Source organism: Stylophora pistillata, chromosome 3 (assembly GCF_964205215.1).
Source record: "Stylophora pistillata chromosome 3, jaStyPist1.2, whole genome shotgun sequence".
Lineage (NCBI taxonomy): Eukaryota > Metazoa > Cnidaria > Anthozoa > Scleractinia > Pocilloporidae > Stylophora > Stylophora pistillata.
The window spans coordinates 453654-470361 of record NC_142521.1 but is presented as its reverse complement, the minus strand read 5'-3'; the positions used below and the strand labels follow the sequence as shown (position 1 = coordinate 470361).

General features: G+C 35.9%; 2 long non-coding RNA genes, 1 other non-coding gene and 1 pseudogene across 5 annotated transcripts; 1 reads left to right on the top strand and 3 right to left on the bottom strand.

Annotated features, from left to right (window-relative positions):
* Nucleotides 1-658: 658 nt before the first annotated feature.
* On the top strand, nucleotides 659-6938 carry LOC148733988 (uncharacterized). Of its 2 annotated transcripts, none has more exons than XR_015998682.1 (6): nucleotides 659-1044; nucleotides 1129-1197; nucleotides 2373-2485; nucleotides 2764-3891; nucleotides 5130-5855; nucleotides 6823-6938. It is a non-coding gene; the product is annotated as an uncharacterized LOC148733988 (long non-coding RNA). The 2 variants fall into 2 exon arrangements; XR_015998683.1 differs by lacking the exon at nucleotides 6823-6938 and having other exon boundaries at nucleotides 5130-5304; nucleotides 5639-6585.
* On the bottom strand, nucleotides 2648-9881 carry LOC148733986 (uncharacterized; annotated as a pseudogene). The gene is made up of 9 exons (XR_015998671.1): nucleotides 9511-9881; nucleotides 8557-8617; nucleotides 8263-8420; nucleotides 6424-6587; nucleotides 5404-5490; nucleotides 5106-5173; nucleotides 4221-4547; nucleotides 3821-3896; nucleotides 2648-3640 (listed from the first exon to the last, which is right to left on the bottom strand). The product of XR_015998671.1 is annotated as an uncharacterized LOC148733986 (transcript).
* Trnat-agu (transfer RNA threonine (anticodon AGU)) lies at nucleotides 7308-7381 on the bottom strand. Its single transcript has one exon. It is a non-coding gene; the product is annotated as a tRNA-Thr (tRNA).
* Nucleotides 9677-15430, bottom strand: LOC148733985 (uncharacterized). Its single transcript, XR_015998680.1, has 9 exons — nucleotides 15393-15430; nucleotides 14968-15071; nucleotides 14095-14180; nucleotides 13022-13116; nucleotides 12650-12752; nucleotides 12049-12106; nucleotides 11205-11350; nucleotides 11012-11115; nucleotides 9677-9780 (listed from the first exon to the last, which is right to left on the bottom strand). It is a non-coding gene; the product is annotated as an uncharacterized LOC148733985 (long non-coding RNA).
* Nucleotides 15431-16708: the final 1278 nt, after the last annotated feature.

Here is a 16708-nt window from a genome sequence, read left to right as displayed (position 1 = left end):
GATCATTTATCATGCATATCATTGTCCTCTCTGTTGTATATTGCACCTTGATCTCCTACTTTCAGTTGAGAACTGGGAACTCAAATATGATTAAATATAAACACACTTTCCTTGGTGGGTAAAAATGTCAGCAACAGAGCTCAATGCATCGGATCCTCTACAGGAAAACTTTACAGAAGTACAAAGAGAGAAAGAAATCTGTTAAGCACACAGCTAGAGGAAAAATATGCAGAGAAAACTCTCTTTTGGGAAACCTCCATTCCAGGGCAAACAAATATTGGTCTCAAGTGAACAGATGCACTTTTGGCAGTTTTAGATCCATTTCTAGCCACTTCAGAAGACTTTAATTTCAAATTTTTCCGGGGGAGCATGACCCCGGCTCCCCTACCTGGCTCACGCTAAAGCGTTCGCATTAGCCCCCCCAATTGAAAATCTGCTTCGCGGGCCTTGGGATTAAGAAGAAATGTAGCCAAAAATCGAACATTTTCAAAATATGGTGGCAACCTACGGTGGCTTCAAAGGGACATACACTTTCCTCTCTCTTTTTTTTCACTTGCGACTTAGCTGCTACTTTCTTGCGACTTAGCTGCGACTTTCTTGCTACTTTCTTGCGACTTAGCTGCGACTTTCTTGCTACTTTCTTACGACTTAGCTGCGACTTTCTTGCTACTTTCTTGCAACTTAGCTGCGACTTTCTTGCTACTTCCTTGCGACTTAGCTGCGACTCTCTTGCTACTTTCTTGCGACTTTCTTGCTACTTTCTTGCGACTTACCAGCGACTTTCTAGCTACTTTCTTGCGACTTAGCTGCGACTTTCTTGCTACTTTCTTGCGACTTAGCTGCGACTTTCTAGCTACTTTCTTGCGACTTAGCTGCGACTTTCTAGCTACTTTCTTGCGACTTAGCTGCGACTTTCTTGCTACTTTCTTGCGACTTAGCTGCCTGGCTACCTAGCTGGGCCGAGTGGCACGCAGGCTAGGTTGCATTGCCGATAAACAACATGGATTCTCTAAAAGAGCAGCTAGTTCCGGAGGTCCGAACCAGGTATTTTGACACTTTCTCCTGTCATTCGTTCAAATTAGAAATGCTGAAGGTACAAAAACTTATATTTGGCTGCATTCTCTTTAGGTTTTCAATTTTTTAAAAAAAGAATGTGGGATTAAAGATGGCTTTTGCCAACAGTTTAAAGACGAAAGGGTAAGAATTCGTTAAGAACTGTTTCCTGTACTAGACTCGAGATTGTGGCGCACTTAAATTTGATGCCTCAGATTGTCTTTTTACACTTTCCTTACCTTCGTATTACGTCTGGTTTACTTTCGAGAAACCTTTAATCATTTAACTTCAAGATGGGACGGTTATTTGTGCTTCACTGGGAATAGTTTTGACCCTTTTCATAAATGGCTGCCAATTAAATTAAGTAATTATTAAAACTAGCCAGACTAACCTCGGTTTTGAGTTAAAAATTTGAAAGAAATTTTACTCCCAAACGAGTTTAGTGAGGTTAATTTCATTGCATACAAAATAATTTTTATATTGGTAGCTATTTATCATTCCTAGAATCCAAAGTAATTGATTTGGAAATAATTGGATGAGAGAAAAAAGTTTTTTTTTTTAAATTTAATTGCTTCCAAATTGGACAAGCATGTAGTCCTTTGGATATATCAACAAAGTTGAAATGGTAAATTGGCCACCGTAATGATTACAAAAGCTGACGTTTCGAGCTAGCTCCGACGAAGGGCTAACGCTCGAAACGTCAGCTTTTGTAATCATTACGGTGGCCAATTTACCATTTCAACTTTGTTGATATATCCAAATTATTTCGTTACTCCCACCGACGCAGCCCCAAACAGTTTCTTTCGAAACTATCAGCCTTTATTCACATGTAGTCCTTTGCCCACTAATTTATGAAACATTCCAAAGTAGCTGAACTTGATGTAGGGCAAATGTTGGGCCTGATATATGGCATGTACATGTTGAACATGATATATGGCAAATGTTGCTTGTATACATATGGAATTTCTCTTCTTGTATTTAACTCAAGATCTTACTTATTTACTGCTTGATATATTAAGTTGAACACTTGCAGAGAAATTCCATATAAACTCAAGATCTTATTTGTTTGCTGTACATGATATATTGAGTTGAGCACTTTCATATCTGTGTACATCCATGTATTATTCTATAGTATCTGTTGCCATTTTTTCCTTTTTGTGTTTCTTATCTTGGGAAATATACCCATAGGACCTGCAAGTATTTTATCTATTTTTTTTTCACAGTTTATGTATTCGTATTACACCTCAAGTGGCTTATTTTACTTGACTAGTTTGACTCCATACTTTTCTCTAAGATAAACTCATTTTTCCTTACTACAGATGGACTTTACAGCTGTGAGGATGGCAACAGATGGAGATTTGCAAGCTCTTGGTTCGGCTTGCGGGGGCGACATACTTGCACTGAGATAATAAGGATAATGCTGCTCATTACAGTAGGGGATTAATTATTCTTTTCTTTTTATACATGTCATTCATGTGTACTCTAATAGGTTGTGTTAACATAACACTTTTATAATGGAATGGAAAATAGTTCGTTACCTGCTATTTACTTTGCTGTTCTACCTTGTTGAGTTCATAGATTTCGAATTACCAGGCCAGATGATATCTTTATTTTTATTCTAGATGTAAAATTAATACATAATGCACCCTTAACCCTTTATTTCTCAAGATTCCTTTAAACTAGTAATTCTCTCTACTTTCCTCTGCATAGATCCTGATGATGTCAGTTTGGAGAATTCAGTGTTGGATCAACTATTTATCCCCCAACTGATATTTTCCTTTATTCTCATCACTTCTTGATACTGTATTTATTTGATATTGTAAGGAGAAATTCTCTCTCAGTTACTTGTAAGAATTAAAGGGTTAAAATAACAACCATTTAATTTTGTACTTGAAAATAATTTTGTTTTCATAGAGAATAATTCTGTTCTGCTTGGCTTGGCCAAAGATTAATCATATAAAAATAATAAATAGTTCTGCAATTATATCTCTGACTGGTAGTTAAAGTAATAATAATTCTCTAGGGGTGACAATGGTCCCAAGTTATACAAATCAGTGCTATCTGGTATGTGTTAAAATTCAATCATGATGCTCTTGGCATAGTGATGTAAAAATAAAAAAATGCATGAAAATGAATCAAATGTTGTGATGTAATTGTCAGTAATACGTATCACCTAAAAAAAATTGGTGAGCTGTTTTTGCCCTTGAAGTAATGGAATCTTTTTTCTTTTGGACAATGTTTTTCCACTAGTTTTGCGTTTTGTGCTCTTTTGCACAGTGATGTCCTTCTCAAGGAGCATGCGTTTGGCTGGTGGTTTTGCTACATATTTAATGGTTTTGTTGCCAGTTGAGATGTTCTCTTTGTCATACATAGTTTCTGTTCAAGTTCTTTTCTTGGTGTGACATTTGGATGTATCCTCAACGTAAGATTTATTGCCACATTCCTTACGAGATGTTAAAGTATCATTGCTTATGGCAGCACTCATCAGGTCTCTTTTGTTAGCTGAACTTAGTCCTATCAGAATGTTGAAGGCAGGTTTGGCCCAGCACATATTGCCACACACTTTTCTATAGCTTTCAAATGGTGTCTACAAGAAAAAGGAAAAAATTAATATAAGCTTTTCTAAGATGCACCTTGAGGAAACATAACATATAATTTGCTGGTGCATTAATTAAGATAACCCTCTTTGAACAAAATAATAAAATAAAGTGTCTTTACTTAGATTTCACCTTGATTAAATTCACTGGACGGTTTACCAGTATCTTACCTTTTCAGGTTTGTGTTTTGGTGGCTGATCCTTGTGTGGTGTGACAGCTCCTTCTGAAGACTCCGAATCAGGTGTTCTAGCAAGAAAAAATTAATCATGTCACTTAAAACTTCTCTTAGGACAATAAAAATTTACTTAGAATTGTACCTCACAGGCAAAACTGGGGCTGCATACAACTTGCCAAGGTTTTCTTGATGCAGAAATTACTACCTACTGAATTATTCTGTTAAAGTGGAGAGACAAATTGTCTCTCCACTTGGTGCCAGGAAAATTTCTTGCTAGGAAGACGAGAGAGTGACAACATCTGCACCAGTGCCAGCTGGTCTACTACTAAGCTAGCTTAGAGCTTGCCATGCGATGTCTAAAAGTCCCAGAGTTTTTCAATACTGTTCCACCTTACCTGAACTGACTAAGTGTAGATTGTAATTTTGATTTTCCATGAGGTATTTCTGGTGTCATCAGAGCACACCTCAAGTCCCTTGTGTCATATTCTTGGAGACAACTTTTCTAGTCGTGCTCATCTAATACAGCCTGAATCAGGAAATACACATTCATTCCTGCCATGGATGACTTTGCTTGGCCACCATCACATATTTTGCAGCTTAGTTGTTCCACCTTTTCTTTCAGAGATTCCACAGTTTTGGCAATACTTTCATTTGTAAAAACCTTTTCTTTGGATTTAATAATGCTTACTTTGAGCATGTTCATGATTCTTAAGACAGCAGTTCTGAAAGATAAGCAGACAACTTATTTTCACAGGGTTTATTCAAACATGGCAATCACTTCCGACAATCTCACCACTCAGTCAACTGTATTTAATATTTTTACTGCAGTACTGTGACAATCCTTTTAACTGGTTAGACTCCTTTGTGCATGCTTTTCTTTCGGAAGTACCCCATCCAATGAAAGGTGCTCAACAAAATAATAGGATTTTTCCCATGATTAGCTTGTAAAACAACCTTAATCTGACTGGGATGCATTCAAGATTTAGTCAAGGGGCCGGTTCGTTGATTGTCCAAGGGCATGCTCCCCCAGGAGATTTTCAAAATGAGGTCTTCGGAAACATGATTTCCAGCATTTTGAGGGACAATTTAGGGGGTTGGACTGAACCACCCAAACCACCCCTGGGTCCGCCTCAGAATCTAGATGCAACAGTTTTCTAATTTTTATCACTGAGAGTTTGGTGGAAGAACAAAATTGATCTTGGTTTTAAAACCTTCCTTTGCAGAAATGATCATGTTCTTAAATTAAAATAGTGTACAATATGTATCTACAGCTATCTTACTTTGCATCTGCTGTTTCTTCAAAGACAGTTTGTAACTTTTGGAAAAAGGTCACAAACTCTCCAAGACCCTGTAAAAAAAAATTGTTGAAAACCACAGATGAAGGAAGTTATTAAACATTAGCCATGAGTATGGGACAGAAAAGTCTACACCAACTGGGCTGCAAAGAACTCTTTGGCTTAGTAAAGATTCTCTCTTGTGGTAAAATGACCTGACACCTACTAACAGCTGAAATATATTTATAAAAATTCTATTTGGTACACTAAAGGGAATAATAAATTTTGATATACTGATATATACCTTAGTTAATGGGAGAAGTGGGTTGTCATCAATTGGTGCATAACTCTTTCCACCCAATCGTATCCTCAGAATAAACGAGACAGCTGTCTGTTGGCATGGGAAGGAAAGAAAACTAGAGAAAACTGTGTAATATTATCCTCCAACTGCTAAGGATAATGATGAGAAAAAAAATTGTTTTTTCACCACTGGATCAGACTATATACATTTTAGAATACAGCTCAATCCTATCTCTCAGTTGTTTATCAAGGAGCCAATCTATTGAGAAGCAAGGCAGGATCAGCCACAGATAGGAGGTATACATTGTCACAGCAACTTCTTGGAATGAGGAAATTGGTTTAGAAAGTATCTAAGAACTCCAGGAATATGGATTGAAAGATTACAGCTTTTGCTTTGTTACCTGTCCTCAATGATGACATAAACTGATGATGATGAATGCAATGATATACATGCATGTAAGAATATCAACATCATGATTTAAATGCTTGAAAAATAACTGAGCTGCCACCTCTTGTTTCACCCTCCAGACTCTTTCAACACGCCAGAATTGCTTCTCAAACACCAAGGGATAATTTTCCAAATGAATTGAAAATTTTGACCCTTACAATTGCAACACTCTTAGTCTAATAGTGATTGATTCCACTCTTTGAAAACACTTTGCTAATGTATAGCCCACACCCTCTTTAACTTCTGTGTCTATTTAACAGTGGCTTAGCCAGAAATATTTTATGCATGTGTGGTCTTCACAGCAATTATTTTGATAACTGTCATTTGCTGATAGCAGTTCATAATTGCAGAATTTTCATGATAATATTCACTGTAAAAAAAATTGCAGGGGTTTCATCTAAGTTTTTAGCAAGGGAGCAACTGGTTTTCATAGGCAGGCAAAACTCTTTGGACTTAACTTCTTTATGAGATAAACTTTCTTCTATATGGTCAAATCAGGTGGGCAAAAACTTCCTTAAAACCAGTCAATTTGCTCAGTGCCCAGTCCTTAATGAAACACCTGAAATTGAGTGGTACCTGAAACATAGGCATGTTTTTTTCCCCTGCAACTTTCCTCAATACTGTAAATTGTTTATGAGCCAAGTCCCTGCGAGGGATATGGATGGCCTGAGACAAAGCTAGTTCATCTCTCGAATTCACTAGAAGCCTGAGGTAACTCAATAAACTTTCAGCAATTGATCCTGTTTTCAAAACAACATGTACAAGATTAACAAATCAACAGATCACTTGTTAAGTCAAGACCATGCCTAACTTACCCTGCGAGCAGAGACTTTTTAACCTGTCCTCGAATCGATTAAAAAGAAGAAAAGAAGAAGAAAAGTAGAAAAGGCTCTGCTCACAGGGTATGCCTAACTTCACACTAGTTCATATTTTTTTCATTTATTTATTATTTTGATTTATTTTGATTTATTACAGATTCCAACAATTAAGAGGCTCTTCTTTAACAATACTAATCTAATCTAAGTATATATACATATATATGTAGTAACTAATTAAAAGTATAATAACAATAATAAAATTAATCAATGTAACTTATGAGATATTAAAATATACAATACATATTATGTGGATTAAAGACCAATATTTAGCAAACAAATGTTTCTTAGCACTATGGCAAAAAACATTATGTTCTAAAACGTTTCTTGTTGCTATCGGGAGTCTATTGAACAACGTTGCCGATGTGGATAAGGCTGTCCCTCAGAGAAATCAGCACTGAGAAGATGGCTATTTAGCTCAGGACTGAACAATCCAGCTTTCAACCAAACTGTACAAACAATCGCTGAAGGTCGTTTGGGACAGTATGTACTAATTAAGTACAACATATATGTTCGTATGATGCACGATCCTCGCAGTAGATAGCGCTATTTAAGCAATAGCGGAAATCAGACCTGAAAAAAATCAGGCCTGTACGGGATTCGAACCACTTACCTCTGCAATACTAGTGCAGCGCTCTCACCAATTGAGCTAACAAGCCAACTGGGAGCAAGCTGTTAAGTTGATTCGTAATAAACCCGTGAAAGTGATAAATCAGATACAATGAAAATATATGAAGTTCATATATTTTGAACTGCGGTATTAGATATGTATGATTTTCGCTATTGCTTAAATAGCGCTATCTACTGCGAGGATCGTGCATCATTCGTATCTAATACCGCAGTTCAAAATATATGAACTTCATATATTTTCATTGTATCTAACATATATGTTCCTTTACTCCTGTTTTTCTTTTTTTAAAATACTAGATTACCCAGGGGGATGAAGATTTCCCTGATAACGCCAGTTTCTTTGATCATTTAAAACAAATCTCTGTTTTAATCATGGTTAAAAAACACAGAAGCATTTTACTAAGTTTTCTCAGAAAACTTTCCTCATTAGCAGACAATACACAGTGATTAACATAATTTTCACAGTGGCCAAAATTGAGACCATGGCATTCCAACAATTGGTAATTAATTATAGTGATTTCACTTTTTCATGATTTCAATTTTTCATTGAATTATCCACATTTTATATGCTAGAGGTTAAATTATACTCACTTAGTAGTTCATAACTTATATTTTGCCAATGCTGAAAACGACCCCAAACTTACACACCCACTGGCCACTCCCACCCCTGCAGCTTCTGTGGACACCAATGCCACTCCGTGATTGGGCAACATAGCCACAAGAGAAGCTGCAGAGCCTGACAGCGACTCTTTTAATCTCTCTTACCTCTTTTTCCCCACTTATTTTAACCTCAAAATCACTCTACTAGACCATTCCCATTGATGCAAAGGACCAAACAAATATGAATTTTCTGAAGCCAGTGAAGGGATTCTCTGAATTTCAGAGCTAGTTTCTCGATGTTTAAAATTACCTGCGTGAACGATTCTTGTGAAAATGAATGAGATAGAGGAGGATTGGCGTTCCTGTGCTCTGGAGATTGTTTTAGTACCAGGTCATCAAGCACATCTACTGGCACATCTTGCTCCAGGAACATATCAACTGTTTTCTCAGACAGTGAGTATTGACCATCTGTGTTCACAGAAGAATTAGAAAGATATGTGAAAAGGAGCAATGTAAAAAAAGTTGCAAGTTTAGACAATAGTTAATACTTGTGCTGTAAAGTTCGTGATATGATGAAACTCAGTTGATTTTAAGGGTGACCTACCTTCTCTCTCTGTGGAGCAGAGCACTGTTCTGTTTCCAACCATCAGCTGAAGAATTTGTTGCTGGAAGAAATGTTTCATGCAATGTTTGAATTAACAAATTAATGAATTAACCATTTCATTCTTGAAGTTTACAGTAACACTTTTAATTAGCTAAATTACATGACTGAAGGACAACTTTAGTCAGTGTCTATACTAACAAAAGTCACCACTACTAATCCTTTACACCTGCATATTCTCCATACTGTTCTCTATACATTTCCTAAGGTGCTTACAAGGAGGATTTTTTTAACAATAAAGATGGTGATCATTTCCTCTATTCTCACGACCTTAACGTGTGATTCAGGGGTGATACTGTAAGGAGAAATTAGATGGTAATCACATGTAAGGGTCAAATTAAAGGGTTAGGGATTATTTCATACCGAAAGCATTTCATAAATATGTTTTCTACTATAATTAATGATTATCATTGTTCATTCGTTGATTCATTCATTTTAGTTTGCCATTACCAGTAAAAAAATTAACCGAATACAAAATTTATGATACATCAAAGATAAAATGAACTATTCTAACTAAATTAACTTCAAAATCAAAGGAACTGAAGAGCTAGGTAACAACAAGGAAGCCGATTAGAAGCTGCATGGGGGCTTACTAAGTATAGGCTTCCTTATTTAACTAGAGGATAAACCATACAAATCAAAGGTGCTGAATGAAAATTTAGATTAAGTTAAAAAGAAAAAGAAAGAAAAAAAAAAAAAAAGAAAAGGTGTGTATATAGCTTAACAAAGAATATATTTATAAACTAAAAATTCAAAGAAGAATTTTTTAAAGCCTTTGATAAACAAGCTGATGCTTTCAGAGTATTGAATTTCCCGACTTAGCGTGTTGAAAAACTTAAAACCTTGATGTTGACCTTATAATGTTTGTAACCTCTAGACAGCTCTTTAATTTCTCACCTCTAGCTGTGTCTTTGGCTTTCCAGTGACAAAAAACTGTTGCGAAATTTGAAGCATGTCTTTGACATTACTGTCCGTGATTAAACATGTTTTTACTCTGTGAAGGACATCAGCAAAGTCCACAGCATTGCAATGTAACAAAAACGTGTTATAAGGAGTGCATAACCTAGAAATTGAATGTTTTTCTTCATCCATTGACAACTTATAATTCATGACTGCTTTGTGGGCTTCAAGTACATCATGTAATTTCACTGTAAACTCCCCGGCTTCCTTAAAGAAAAAAGATAGAGCCATTATCAATATTTCTGTCAACAAATCACCATCATATCGATCTTTTAAGACTGACCGGATGGTTACAAAAGCTTGGTGCCACTTACACTGACCGCCTCCCAGTTGGCTCAATGGATAGAGCGCTGGACAGTTGTGTGGGAGGTCGAGGGTTCAAGCCACGGCCGGACCAACACTCAAGGTCTTAAAATAATTGAGAAGAATTATGCTTCCCTTCTATAACATCAAGAAGTGGTTAGATATTCTAGTCTTCTCAGATAGGGACAAATAAAATTAATGGAGGTGCCATCTCCTGCAGGAGGGGTAGGAGACGTACGAGATTACTGTGTGATGGATGTCCTTCCCCGGGGTCGGATGGGTGGGTTGGGTTTAGGTGGATGAACCTAGTAGGGGACTACGTGTCCTATTGTTCTTCCACCTGTACAATGTACAAATCTTTTGAAACACAGAATTGTCTTTTATTTTATTTTATCAACTGAGTAAATCGTGTATGAACTCTTCTGAACAAAATCGAAGCCTAAATATCTTAAAAACTTTAACTCTCAAGATCTGAAGGTTAATTCTCCCCTCTTGCTGCTGCATATTTCCTTGTAAATTTTGTGCGTGAAGACCTAAACACCGCAAATATGAAGTGAGCTTAAGCTTACTGCAAATTGGTTAACACCAAACTTCGTTGATTTTATCTTGTAGCTGCTGGTATCTTAACTAATTCTTCACACATTCACAATTTACGACAATTTTTCTCCATCAAAACGCTTACAAAGTACAAACACAATAATTGGGCCAGCACGTGTTGCCCACGATCAAAAAAACTTTCCAAAGAAAGCCAGATCGCAGGTTACGTCAAGGGCACCAAAAATTCATACCATGAGGTTGCTCTAAGGAGCCTTTGATTTTTTCATGTTACATATTATGGTAGTTGTCTATTACCTCCATCCAGAAGCCTACTTGTTATCATAAAGTAAATATGATGGAGAAATGTAAGACTGAGTTTCATGCTCATTTGAATTAATTCAAAGTCAATTGCAATTGTTCAAACATTAACCATTCCATTTCCAATATCTAGTTTTAGTAATTCTCTTTACTGCCCAGCATACAGTTCTTATTATGTTATTACTGATAATTTAGTTGTGGATCAACTAACATTCCCCTGCTATTCTGCTTGATAGTATTGATATTGTAGGGAAAAATTCTGTCTTAGTTGGTTACTCACCATGGGTATTAAAGATGGAGTGGATTATCAACATTGACATTGAATGTACCTGGTTTCAATTGTTCTGTATGACAAGTCCCAAACAAATCAACAAACAATGGATCCTGAAAAAATCAGATGAATACAAATTTTTTTTAGGAAGATTACAGTTTAAACTACCAGAAAATATTACCAGTTTAATACTAACACTGACCTGGTTTTGCGCAAGACAAGTTAGTCTCCTGTAGTAATTGGATTTGTTGGAGAAAAGCATACAATTATGCCCTGGGAACCCTTGCCAGGTAACAGACCACAAGTTAATTCCAGCTTGAAGACACTTTGACTACAATCAATCATGAACTAACAAAAGCAAAAATTATTACATAAGAACAAACAATTAAGTGTTTAAGCTAAAGGTTTATCTGTTGATATCAAGTTATTATCTAAAACAATTTCTTTTCCATAACACTGCCATTCTGAAGAATATGACACCAATCGGAAAACGAGACCTGTAGTTTAGCTGTAAATTATAATTATAAGTAGCCCTATAGCGATCTCCCTCCAATGGACTTAGCCAGAGGGGAAAAACAGGTCGGAGGGAAAAACCATCTAACAAAAGACATGAGCTGATTTTTTTTGCATTCTGAAGGTGGAAGCATCTGTTAAACTTTGTAAACATGGGAATTTCTTCAGATAAGTGACCTTTATGCATAGCAATTATGCTTACATAATAAGCACCAGATACATTACCAGATTTTCAAAAGATTTCAAAGGCAACAGGGACTCAGTGAATATTTTTTTGGTTATTTCTGCTCATAATTAACTAATTATCAAATTGGACTTGATCTTTTTGCTCTAGTACTAGTCTTATGGTGATGTCATTCCCTTATTATGGAACTTGTTAATCTCCCAGATATCATAGAAAACACTAAGTTAAACATGATTTAGTGCTCAAAGGAGCTGACCTTGCACCAAGGGAAAATGAAGTAATGTTCCTGAAGGAGATAACCAATTTCTTTTGGAAGTAACTGAACAATTACACCAAAACAATTATTTACCTTTCATGAATAATTGTTAAATAAAGAGAGTAAATCCAGAAGTGTTTGACCTGAAAAGCTGCAGGAACATCTGAATTGTTAACAACCTTGAAACTTTTAGCTGAAAACTTGCTAGATTCTACAACTCCCATATCAAGATAGTCAGAGTCAAGACCAACTTCAGGCCCTAAAGAACAGATTGAAATTAAGAAAAATTTGAACATTTTTCAACAGGAACTTCCTTGATTAGAGAGCAAGTGTGGTTCACAATGTCCATGATTGATGTGAGATTACTGTTGACTGAAGAAAGAGTGGAGGGGTACTCAGGTCTATGACACTGGGCTCTCAGAACCTCAACCCCATTATAAACAATTCTGTGGCCAATTAGAGACTCCATTACTTTTAGGCAAATGTAATTTTTGCCATCTCAACTTTTTTCTATGCATGGACTACCTTATAAAGCCTTTCAAGTCACCCTAAAATAAATTGAACACATCCTTATGATAAACATCAAATGATGACATTTCTCTGAATATATAATTTATTTAATCATTTTATACTAGTCTTCTGAGTTTATGAGCTGTTAGAGCCTATGAAAGCACAAACATATCACTACCTTTACCTATTCCAGTGCATTTTATAACTGAACAATTGGTAGCTCCAAGAGCTATAACTTCCAGATAATCCACTGAGTATAAACCAGGATTCTGTGGAGTAAATGATACCTGAAATAAAAGAATACGAACAAAATACATCTTAAATAAAGATCACATACCAGTGAGCAGTTGTCAAAAGAATTAATAAACACAAGTGCAGATACAAGAAGAATATACAGAGAAATATTCAGTTCACAAATATTGCAAACAGAGAACAATCCAATCGAGTCCCTTCAGTTGGTAATACATAGATTCACATGCAACAAATAATTACCTTAAAAAATGAATGGTTGCATTATGATTAAATTAACTTGTGATAGGAAAATGACAATCCTTACTGTTGCTGGGCATCTGCCTGCAATCCTTTGACAGTGAGTTTTGTCTTAATCACCTATTTTTCTTCTTTACTAGAGTTAAAGCTGATGGTGTGAGCCTATAATGTAAGATAATAAGGAATTATTTACAACACAGGGCTTATGACAGTGTAACAATTAATTCTATCAAATATGTAAAACCTGATTGAAGATATAATTTATGAGAATAACTGACGTGTATATAAGGCCAGTATACCATCAAAAATGTTTTGTTTTACTAGAGACCCTGTAACAATTTACAGGGGATCCTAAAAGACAATTAACAATTTAGAAAAAAATTTGCAGTACACTTAAAATGCCCACCCGAGTTTCATCGGGTAGAATGATTCCTTTAGAGGGATCAATGCTAAGACTTTTTAAGTGAGGTCCAGGGTTTTCCATGCAAACCTGATGGGTAAAATAAGGTTTGTTGACATTACAATTACATTATATTACAGTACTGCATCAATCAATTCAAAGCTTCAGCATCTCTGCCCCTTTCCCCCCCCCCCCCCAACCCCTGACATTTGAACTTTTGATAACTGGTTTCTTCAAATTCCTGAGAAGGGAAAAAAAAAAAGGGTTCAAATGTGCCCATTTTTTTCTCAAGAAAAAAGCTATAAAACAAGCTATAAAACCTCGTGAAGTATTTACCTTAAATACATTGATATTTAAGGATATAACACTTGTATTCTGCTGGAGAGACTGGACACATCTCTACAAATTTCCCACCCACCCCAGTCATGCAAGGTTCAACCCGCTACCACTTCCGCTTCCATTCAGATGATGGTTATTCTGTAGGGAGGGAGGGGACATTGAAGTTTTGAATTGATCGTCACATATCAGTAATCATTAATATTCTTATGAATAAGGATGTATAAGGATAATTTATTTTATGTCAGGTACACAGGGAGTGGTTGCCGGTTGCCCAGATCTCCTGAGCCAGGGGTTCATGATAAAAGGGACTGACATTACTAGATTCCTCATTCTAGGAAAAATGATAAATTTTAATTGATGGGGAAAGGGAAGGTGGCCTTAGTTGAGAACATTGAACACACCTCAGTGCAATCCTGGAAGCGTTCTTGACCTCAAACAGCCTTGTTGATGCTGTACCTAAACAGGTTGGTTTGAAATGAACAGTTCCCTGTAAAACCCCAAAAATTTACAATCAGATATAACAAATCACCTGGTTTTCCACTTAACATGAACTTTTTACTCTTATTAAAACAACAGAGATACTTAAATTAAGATTGATTTCAAAGTAGTAACTAATGGATTGGTAAATCTTAGTCAAAATATAACAAGGAGCTGTTCATAATTGATAACCATGCCATTATGGATTCAAATCAAAGAGTAATGGTTCAATCGAAAATGTCCTAAGATTACAACCTGATTATTGAGTTTTAGAGATGGAATCTCTGCTGATCCAACAAGGCTTATTTCCCAAACAAAGTTGTAAAGTACTCAGTACAAAGTTTCATATATCACATGTTACAAAATAAATGTCACTTGCTAGACAAAAATTGCATTTGATTGTATGTATTGCTGTGTCATAAGCCATGTATTTTTGTTTGCAAAAGCCTGCAAATTCAAAATAAGCAGTGTGGTATGATTGCCACACACTAAACTACTGACTAACCTCACTTGCTATAAAGCCACACCAAGAATTATTGGCCCGCTGTTATTTTTGTACACACTTTGCTGGGCTCGGCTGTACTGTCACAACCTCAGGTGAATCTTTCCCAGTACAGCCCTTATGCTTGATTGGTAAGAAGTTATTATTATTTTAATTTAATTTTTGCTAAGGTTCCCACTTCCATTGGTTTCTTACAGACTGCTATAACTTATTTCTCCTCTAGTTTCAACCATACTTGTTCCAGACCCAAGGTAGAAAAATAAAGATAAAATCTTACAATTTGTTTTGTAACTACCTTAACAGATTGTCATCAAATGCAAAATGGATCGGATTCTGCCCATTGCTGGTCAACAGCAGTGTTCTGTAGGACATGCCATCCACAGTAGTGGCTGGAAAGACCTAAACATTCCAAAAAAGGAACAAGTTACTAATCATATGCTTTGGCAACTAACAGAATACAATCATACTGGCACCACCTAGTAATACATTATGGTGGACTAAAACTGTTTCTATCCATTAGTTTAGGAACAGCATTATTCTAACAAGGGTAGTGTAGTGAAGCATTTGTCCCATTTACACGAGCAAAATGTTTTCTTAAAATTAGGTTGACCTGAATAATCAGTTTGAGAATCTTCAATGGGGAAAACATCAAACCATGCTTGAAAAAACAGCTTTAACGTGTGTTTTAGCTTTGGTGTGAATGGCTAAATTATCACTTACCAGCTGTTGTACATCCCATTGACTTCTGGGGATAAAATGATTCAGTCCGCATTGCAAATGTGAGTCCTAAAAATAAAATCCAATCAATTTTTTTCGGTGAAACAAGGAACTTGGATTCATTGATGTTTCATCAATGAAAATTCTAGATGTAACATCAAAACACTTAAGCTAATAACAGAATATGGAAACAAAAACAGAACTAAAGCCCTGTATCGTTGAATCTAACCATAAACAGAGTTCAGTTCAAATTACTTATTAAAGTTGATTTCAGCACAAACCTGTAGCACTGAGCGAAAGACACCAGGGAGGACATTTCAACCAGTCGATAATCTCTCATACTCTGTTCCAAAATACTAATAATATTATAATAACTATTGGTGTGACTCAATATCAAGGGCATACTTCACCTGATAGGCAGAGAATTAAACGTCAAAAAACATCTTAATGACACTATCAGAACTCTCAAGTTAATTGCCTGACAAAGAATAAGATTTTTTACCACAATTCCTAGCCTCTGATTGTGACACCATGGGTGTCCCCTTCTCGACAGAAGAGGAAGGAGGGGGGTGTGTATTTAAGGGAATAATCCCCTGGAAAATTGCAATAAAAAGTAATAGCAAGGACATGCATTTCTTCATTCTGAGTGATAACTTCCATTGCTGACGTGTGAAGTGTTTGAAGCAAGTACAAAGGAAACAAGGAGTAAATTCTATTTATCAAATGAAAATCAGTTATATGGGTACTGAACTAGAACTGCAGTTTGCTATCTCAAAATCAACAATTTGAATCAGAAACCTTGAATTCATGACAAATAAATAAATGGTTGTTATGAGCTTGGAAAAAATTTAGGCTTCTTAACAGGTACACCAGCACAGGAAATAAATCCCTCACCTTATAAAATGTATAACACTCCAGGTCAGCACTAAAAACCTGATTAGCAGCATTCTATTAAAAAAAAAATTAGAATTACAAATTGAACTGTAAACAGAATCAGACAGTAAAGGCAAAAATGAACCAAGTCCAAGTGAATGAAAGAAGCATAGACAGTGTTTACTGACAGTATCAAATAACTTACTGGTCTAAATGTCACTCGGAATGATGCAGTCTTTAGAGGGAGGATGTCTGCTTCATCTAGGGAAACACAAAATATTCCTTGTTGTGTCTATCAGACAAAAAGGAGCAAAACATAACACAAGAAGAAATCACAATGTAACATTTATTTGCAATTTAAATCATAGGTCTCAAACTAGAGATGGGCAAACAACAATTGTTAATGACCTAAAAAGTACAAGTTTTCACCTTTCATCCACATGCAC